Consider the following 9,930-nt stretch of genomic DNA (forward strand, 5'->3'; position numbering starts at 1 on the left):
AGCTGAGTCGAATCGATTCAAAATTCACAGTGCCCTTTTCGCATCTCGACCATTTATAAACCGAATTGCAAACTTTTTTATGTATAAAAGTATTTGAATGAAATTTGATACATAGGCACTTGGAATAAAGGAAAATCTAACGCCAGTTTCAAAATTTGGTTTTGCTTATTTATGAAAGCATTGAAATGAAATGCTTCTTATAAACTCAAATTGAAGTAGCACGTCAAAAATGGATTACCCATGTGCAACGCTATCTTTCATATTTTTTGCCCGATTTTTACGATTCTAACAGAAGTTGCATCTTACAAATGGGAAATGAATGCAAGTGGAAATGCGCTTTTTATAAATCGTTTACGATTACTTTTTAACTTTCTTTTAATCTTACGTTTCAGAACTTGCAAAAGATTTTCAGTTTAATAAATTAGATAAAATAGATAAATGATTACATTTTTAACCAGAAATTTGTTTGTTCGTTGTAGATTTCGGAAAAATAATGTTACTTATCAATGTGATCTATTCTATACTTTCGATATTTCTTAATGTAAAAGGACCATAGAACCCATAAATTAATTGAAGATAAGGCTCTGTAACCCTTGCTTGAGTCATGTGTTACTTAGTTGCGCGTGTATCCAATATTGTTTTATATGGCTTGTAGAAAAGCCTACCAAATAAATGTTACTGTAAAGGAAATACTCTCCAGGGTTAAGAGCGTGTAATAGGTAATAATTTCCGAACGCAACCTGTAATGCGATAGGATTAAAGTTGATGCTGTTCGCGCGTCGAAAGCCCAAACTGCCTATAAATTACAAACATCTCGGTTTCTAAATCGTGGCGTGTTATATGCAAATGTATGTAGATCAGAGAATTGGTAGAGAGAAAGCTGGCGAGTAATAGGTAGAACACATAATTGAGTTGTTCCAAAAAATTTAAATTCCATTAACACCGCTCTGCTAAAAAAGAAAATAAATTAACTCAAAACGCAATTCAAACTTGGGATTGTTGACGCTTACTCTCAAAACCACATTATTATTCCAAGCTGATAAAAAAAACCTTTTGTCATAAGTTTTCCCACACATAACCTTTAGGTCTTAGAAAACGTTGCATTCAGTGTAACAGCAACCGCATCACAAAAAGAAACTTCCAGAATAAGTGAACAGTATCACTAGGGGCTACGGATAAGCAAATGGGATTTAGAAAGGCTTTCGAAGGACAGTTACAGATAGTAAGAATAACGGAGTTGGGAAAGTAAGCTACTTTGAAATATATTGAGTATGTGGCCGTCTCGTGGTAGGTACGGGAATACGCAAGACTAGGTATTTGAGTAAATAAACACAATCAATTTATGTAACCCGTTTATTCCTTGGATTCTTTTACAAATTCGTGCTTTAGATGCGAAAATCTGCTGTAAGTCCTTATAACTTCGAGCTATACGTCTCCGAAATTGGACTTGCGAAATAATTCCATTCTTACGCCAATATTCTGCCACTACGTGTGTATCGCCGGGACCGATCTGGCATTTTTCGGACAGACCATCTTTCGCGAGGATAAAGTGGGATGAGGAACAATACGTTTAAAAAGATTAAACTAGTTTACTCGAGGTATATGAAGTCTGTTTTTCTCCTTGTTACAGAGTATCTATTTACTCATTCTGTACATTATTAATAAAACTCTTTTTTTTTATTAACTAAATTTTTATTATTTGATTTATTAATTCAGTAAATGATTCAAAATGGCCGATTTTATTAATAAAGCTCAATTTTGTGGCGTTGGTTAATTAAAATATTAGGTAGGGATGCGTTTAAAATGCAGGAGATTCTTCGTTTAGCCAGTAAGTGGGAAACCACGTTTAATAGCGAGAGCAAAATTCTGCATGTGGGTCGATTTTAGAGGAAGGTGGAAATCGAAAGCTGATGCAAATTTCAATATACGATTTAATTTTAATTTAGTATAACTTTTTTCCATTGAGGTGTGTCTGAAGGCGGAAGCAGCCAGATTTTTAAGTAAAAAAACAGAGAAGCAAAAACTGTTACTGCCTAAAGAGTGATCAGAACCAGTTATTAAAGGGAGCTCTCCGGGGATGAATTCAAATTACGTAACAGCGTAAAATTTCACAATATAAAGTCCGGTCTTCCATACTACTGTGGCTCCACGTTGGGCGCCAAATAAACAATTCTGTGTGCAATGGCGTGCGGTAACTACGCTACCCACAAAAGACCTTTGCCTAGCTAGCTCAAACACCCATTTTCCTATTTCAAATTTCTCAGGGCACAACTGGATCATATTTCCAAAAATTCCAAAGAATCAATTACACTAATTTGGTTTAACACCTAAGATAAATCTTGGGCACCAATAATAAAAAATCTGAACATAAGACTCTATTGGACAATTACCCTCAACACCAATGGTTGAACTTACAAATTACGTTATTTGAAATCAACTACTCCTAGCTTCCTGGTCCGATTCTCGATTAGGGGCGGCTGGGCTAGGGTTTTACGAAAAGTACTACTTCCAAAAAAGGACTGCTTTTTTTATCGCATTTTTTAAGAATTGGTTTGCGTTATCTCCGTCCGGATCCACTTCTGCCGTTTCGAACTACTTCTAGGGGAATGGTCCTAGAGTCCTGGAATTTTTTGTAGTAGGTAGCGTATACCTTGAAGGTGTGCCAGACGGCCATCAAATTTCGCCGTCTGAAAGGGGGGCCCCCCACGAATTATTTCCTGAGATGCTGTTTTTGAAAGAAAAACGTGCATAACTTTTACATACGACAACCATTTGGTTGGCATACGCATGCCTTTAGTGGTGCCAAGTTAAACTTTAGAAAGGGGGGGGGGGAACACATGTTCTTCCCTTCAGTGAGCGACGGGGTTTGAGGGGGTTAAAGGTTAAAGGGTTAAACATTAATTTAATCTCTCATTGTATTTTAATTAAAGGTCTCAACGAAGGGAACCGTTTTTTACCAACTATATACTGCCCTTCTTTCTGTCCTCTTATCAAAGTACGGGGTGGAGGGGGAGGGTGGGAGTGGAACTAGTTTTATCCTTCATGGTACTCTAATGAAAAGTCTCAACGAAAGGAATTAATTTCTACCAACCATAGCCCTCCTCTTCGACCTCTTATCGTGATCGGGTATACTCCCTTATACCTCAAGAACGGGAAGAGGGTACTCACAAAGGGCGATTGAGACGCCTGCAAGAAATATATCCATTGGTGATGTCAAAACAAAAGCTATGCGCTTTATCTGCACAAGGGTTGTGCCCAATTTATACTTGTTTTCCCTTGGAGGGAATTATATACCTCCCAGACTCCATGTTCACCATGGAAAAATAAGTGTGCCTCTTTGGGTCTCTGCTGACAGTTTTCGGAAGAGGGCCATGGGTATTCCATAACCTGAAGCCCTTTCCCCCTCCTCGGTGCTATGAATTCATTTTAGGCCACTGAAGAGCGCTAATTGCGAGCAAAGAACACTCGTGTGAGCTCGTGTAAAGCTGAAGCCAAAGAAAATCGTCTTTTAGCCCAAGAAATTCGAGGGGCTGTAGTTAATTCAATTAAAAAAACCGCGTAAATTAGCATTTAAAAAATAAATCTGCGAGAAAAAGATTGGACGTAATAACGCTATCGCAGAAGGGTTTGTGTGCAAACTAATTAAAGGGGTGTTCGGTGATATAACCTAGAAGAAAAAAATTCATAAACGCCTACGGTAAAATAATCCTATGTGCAAATTTGTACTGAGAACTATCACAAAATTATAAAGTTACAAAAGGGCCTTTCCGGTGCCTAAATCAAAATTTAGAGTAGCGTTTCGATTAATTAAAAATTTGGTTTCGGAGTTGCAATTTGTTTTTTTTTCCGCTAATAATAACTTACTTTGTGGGACTAGACGGTGGTTTGATAGCAGACTATAGGTAAACAGAAGTGTATTATTTCCATACGACGAGCGAGATTTTAATAACATCTAGACAAATTTCAGGTTCTGTTACCTTATCCATTCCGAAAAAAGGGCCGATAACATCGTGCTCAGAGATCGCTAAATGTAAGGTACTGTAGATTTTCTTGATTTGTATAGAAATAATGATCGGTTCATTTTAAAAACTTGAATTTAGAAAGATCTGCTTCTTTCCTTAGAATTTAATTAGTCAGTTTTAATGACAATATTTCTCTTTTGTTATTTTCCGAAAATTTATTCAGTGGTGCTGCACGTTTTAGCTGAGACACCCTGTATACATACGTTACACATTTCGGAATAATTGCAATGATTTACCTGGTGATCTGGACACATTATTTAAAACCGGACATTCCGTAAATCCTACTGGCTCATAATAAGACAAGGACTAGTTTGCTGGATATAACTAAAGTCAAAATAAAACAACATAAAACACCTTATCCGAAACGTTTACTCTACTACTAAAAAATGGCTTGTGTATAACCGAGTCGGATGGGGTGATGTGTCTCTTATCAGAACTGTACATACACTCACAAGATTTTCCTCTGATTGCGGTTGTTCAACACGATACGTAGCTGTTATCTTACTGAGAATCGACAAAATGTCGGCACTTTTCTTATATCTCATAAGAACCTCAAAATTTCTCGTCAAACACCTATAAAACGTGACTTTTTAGAAGGTACCTACGTTATGAATTTGGAAGTAATAAATAAAATGTGGAAGGGCTTTAGGTAAAAGTTAAGCGACCGCAACTTTCAAAGTTTCAACAAGTTTAAATTTCATAATACCGCAATAAAGTGTACTTTTCCAAATTATCTCTAGTCACGGAGGGAATACTTGTTGTGAACAACGTGATCTAATTACGTTAGTTTCAATTACTTGTAGGTAAAACGACGTTAATATTCCACGAAAACATGGAGCTTCTCCCTTTTCAGAGAGTGGAGGTTCTGTGAAAACAAACGACACACAAATTCCACCCCATCCTTCTGACTAAAATTCGCGTTTTGCTGACGAACTCCTAGACCTCCTTTCACAAGAAACATTCAATTTCTTAGTAGTGATTTACGAGTAAACAATCCGCTAACGATTCGATGTAAAAAATCGCCGTGGTTTCGAACTGTTGCACTTCGATGCTAGTGTGATAGCAAGTCCCCGCGTAATTTACCACGATTTAGCCTGAATTTATCAACTCAAAAAAAATTATCCCGTACAATCTTCGCGTACCTCACAAAAAAGAATGGTCATTTGAGTCAGCTAGACTGTCACGTACTTCCCATTAATTTAGTCTTATGGCACAACATATCGGCGCCTTAAGCCTTCACACGCAAATACCCAGTCAAATTAACTTCTGGCTGAATGCGCCCCAAATCCTAACTAAACAACTCAACAGGTGGCAGGCCTGCGTTATTCTTTATCCGTAACTAAATGCGTTTTAATAACACAAATTAATAATGGCCGATGCTTTTGGGCAACACAATTAAAGCGGTCTTACATCTTTGATTTTAAAGATTGAAGTACTCCATGTAATTTTCCACTACAAATATGGCGCAACGGAATGTTTGGTACCTTGGACCCAAACGCTTTCGTAATAACAATGTATTTAAACGCGAACACCCTAATTCAAATATGCACAGAAAGGAGAAACGGTTCGCATTTGAAAACTATAGTAGCCATCCGATCGTCTCTTTGACGCATTGAAGTTCTCTTTCTGCATAAGCCAGGCACGTATTACTAGTTTTAGTTCTGCTGGTAACTCTTAGTGAATTTAAAAGTCAAAAATGGCGTCGCTGTCTTCGGTTGTGAGGGCAACGATTCCCCACAGAATGCGTTTATACGGCTTTTAATTAATAATGTTCTTTTACGCGATCTATTACATCTTTCGCATACGCAACATGTAAATTCGGCTAGAAACCTATATGCGATCGAAAGAAGTAGCGCTCGACTGGCATAGATTCTTTTCGAAAATTTTGGTAAGAGTTCCGCTCTCCTACCAGATTTTTAATTAAACATGCGTCCAATGAAAGTTCTGAAGTGGAACCATTGTAACTAACGTGTTCACTCGGTGGTTTATACCAATGAATAAAAAATACCAGGAAGGAGAATATGAACAATTTACATGAGACCGCGATGGCTTTTGCAAATGGCGGACAGTAGTTTCCTGTTCCAGTGGCGTACCTACCTTACAGTTGGAGAAGGATACAATTATAAAGAATTTTGCACGAAAACAATCTAAACCTCCATGTGTCTACTTCGCCTATGACTTTTGTTTAACTAACCTCAAACTACATTCCGATAAAAAATTTGTTAATTTACATGTACTATATAAAAATAATATTGGTATCAATACTTACACATGAAATGAAATTCCCAAACTGTTGTTTTTTTCCGTTTTGGAGCAACCACAAGCACAACAACTAACCATTACTTTATGTCACTAAAAAACCACAACAAAAATGAGTCATAAGTGGCTTTTGCAAATGGCCGACTTCCGTCCCACCCTCTCTTGTATACAACCTGAGTAATGCTCCTTCCTGGTATTCTTTATTCATTGGTTTATACGTAGATAAAGTATAGCGGAAATTGATCCTCTCATGCTCTGTCGCGACGGTTTTTACAGCCGGCAACACTGTAATGTTTCGACTCACAAAACTCGGGCGATTTTTAACTCGTCGCCCTCGAAAATATAAACATCACTCTTATGCCCTTAATACATAAATAACTATTATAGTGCTTTTCGTAAAACTATTACCTTTTTACCTTCGTGAATTTCGTCCGTTCGTCCGAAAAAAGCCGAAGAGGGAATTTTAAAGATAAAATTGATAGGCTCGTTTTAAAATATTGAATTGAGATGGGTTCAACAATTGAGTTGGTACGTGCGCGTGTCGGTTTTAGTGACAGTTGGCTCATTGAAACTGTTAGTCCACATACAAAATTAGTTCTATTCCGTGATCCTAGAATTGAAGTTGTAGTTTTAACAACTCGCGCGAGAGTGAAATCTACAGCAATCCATGTTTCGAGGGCGTTGCTAATTCCTCTTGAATTACAATGCTGAAAATAATATCCAAATTTGTTTTTTATGACGCATTTCCTTAAATTTTGTTAGACATTATCTTTGAAGTTGATATTGTTCCCTTAAATCAGAAAAAGAATGAAATTCAAACGAAACGGGGAAAGCTAGGCTATAAAACGCATTCCAAAAGGCGCATAAGAGCGGCCTCCACCACTACAGCCTCACGAGTGTCCTTTATAGCTTTGGTAGTTGAACCAGAAAGAAATAAGAAACTAATTGTGCCCGTAACAATAAAGACAATAGAAGTTTGGTCATTTGAAAAACTGGACAGGTCGCTAAATCTAGGCACTCAAAATATCTCCAAATCCATCGGTAATAACTATAAGAGCTTTTTGAGGTTATGGTGATTATAATATAGTCGACGAGTTCATCCACTCACAATTATGAAATGGGAAGGTAATGGAGATTTAATTTGTCACAAAGTCAGTATAAATGCACACAGTATTTTTAATCCATAATTGTAATATATGAGGTGAACACAGTTTCTGTGATTGCAATTAGTTAATTTTAGTATATCGCCGGATTTGCTGTTATCCGGCCGCATATATGTGTGTAAAATAGACTGAAATCGTATATCAGTTTTATTGTATTGATTACTACGTTAAAATATACGAATGGGTACTTATTGTAATACCGCAATTAATTCTAATGCCCATACGTATCTGTCTATCAATTTAATGTTGCACATTATATAGCGTGTAGCTACACTTAACGTCACCGTTTCATTATTGGGCAATAAAGAGGAATTATTGGAAAAGTACATAGTCATTTTATGCTTCTGATGATGATATCCCTTGCCATTCTTCTTCTTAGTTAAAATTTACATATTTTTTTGTGTTAATTTTTATCTTTAAAATTATTTGTTAGACGTTATTTTTGTATAAAATGGATAGGTGTATTAAAAGTTAATGGGTTTGGATAAGACAATAATTGATAACAGTTGTTTGTGTACATCAATACCGATTTGACAGTCGATAATTGAATAATGGAATTAAATTCATTCAAAATATGTATATAATGAGAGATTCAGAGTCATAGTGATTATCGTGAACAGTATCATGTTCAGTACACTTGTCAGACGGACCTGTCAACTTTCATTGGCAGCTATGCCATTGAATTTTTTGAATTGCTTGTGACTTTGCTTCCCAATAAACAGAGGGCAATTTATCGGCGAATGTTTCATATGATTAAGGAAAAGTTGCCAAATGTATTGTGATGTTTCACAATGTATATGTATAGGTTTGACTGGTTGCGACAATGATTTTGATTTTTCTTAGTGACTCGTTGATTTGTGGTTGCTCCTTATGTTATTAACTCGTTGCATGAACGTACCTTTTTTCCTTCCTTATACAAAAACCTGTTTGCAATAAAGGAATAATGTGGTATACCTAAAACTTAATTTGGGTAGACTCTTAAATACAGGGCGTTTCAAAAAGAATCATCCGATTTTGTAGGTTTATAATTTGTTTAGACGCCATTTTGACAATAACTGAGCTGGGCGTTGACAGAAGCGCGCTACTGCTACCTAGCGGAAACCACGCGAAACTCGAGAGCTTCCTCTTACTAACAGTACATTGTTCTATCAAATCGGACTTATAGATGAATAGCAATAAGTTTTTAAAATCGGATGATTCTTTTTGAAACGCCCTGTAATATTTCGGAACTTGTGTGCCAATTTGAATATTCTAGCAAGATCAAAATCGATACATTACATCAGATATATCTTTAAATCAATAAACACTGCCAAATGAAAGTCTGCTTCATTTATGATGCAAACATTATAGGTTACACTTTAAATAAAATAATCAATTCAGCTTCGGAGAAAGAAGGCGAAAGAAAACAAAGTCCTAAAAAAATTACGCGTTTAAAAGAATCTGTACATACCTCATAGCTACTTGCCAATAAAAATCCGCTAAGCGTATTCAGTGGAGTAGTCACAACACTTCAGAACTAGAGGCAAACTGCAAAGAAATATGGTAATATCCACTACAAATAAGACCATTTCAGGTAGACATACGTGAAGTATTAAGAAAATGCAGAATCTTCTCTGAACGGAATAAATATAGCTTGTGCGCAAATCAAAAATAAAGAAGGGATAGAGTGAAGAGCAAAAAGGTACATAGCGCGACCTCTAGTGGCGAAAATAAAGAACTATTGTTAATGAAACCTATAATACTAAACTAACTACATCTCAACTAAACGGGTTTATAAAGAAAATACCTAGATGGCGTAAGAATATCACTTAAATGAGATTAAGAATCGAAAAGAATGTTAAATTCAATTTAAATACAAAAACACAAACTTCAGACTAAAACCCAATTAATTCAAACTTACACACCCAATAAATGGGTTTCGGATTGCGGTATAGGTAGAAGAAAGAAAGGTAATTAATTTAAACCATGTGGCATAACCTAAAAAAAGAAACGTGGTTACCAACTTAAGAATCCTATGAAAATAACTTTACCTGGACAATGTCCTCTTCACGAAAATACGTTTAGGTAACTAATTTAGACAATTTTAGCTTGATGACTCTCGAATTTTACACTATTAAATCAAAATTCTAGAACGTGCCGATTCGTCATATCAAACTAAGAAAAAAATCGCATTAGTTACGCACACGGAAGTTCATTTTCCGTCGGAGAGAAACGTTACAAAGGGATTAATCAAAGCTTCGTCGGTAGGTGAATTAACTGCAACCTCACTTAGAAACGATATTGTAAAAAATCGGCACTCTAAACTTTCTTTACAAAACAAGTGTAGGTAACTGAATAAAAAAGTTCTAATAGTACAAGCGCCCTTTTCCTGCGAGTTCAATCAATTATAAATTACAACGACTAGTTCGACCAGTTTTCATTCCGCGAGGCTGAACTTGGTTCACTTGTAGTGGGCTAAAAAAACATATATCGCGTGTGCAGTTGCC

This window comes from Photinus pyralis, unplaced genomic scaffold (assembly GCF_008802855.1).
Source record: "Photinus pyralis isolate 1611_PpyrPB1 unplaced genomic scaffold, Ppyr1.3 Ppyr1.4_LG4, whole genome shotgun sequence".
NCBI lineage: Eukaryota > Metazoa > Arthropoda > Insecta > Coleoptera > Lampyridae > Photinus > Photinus pyralis.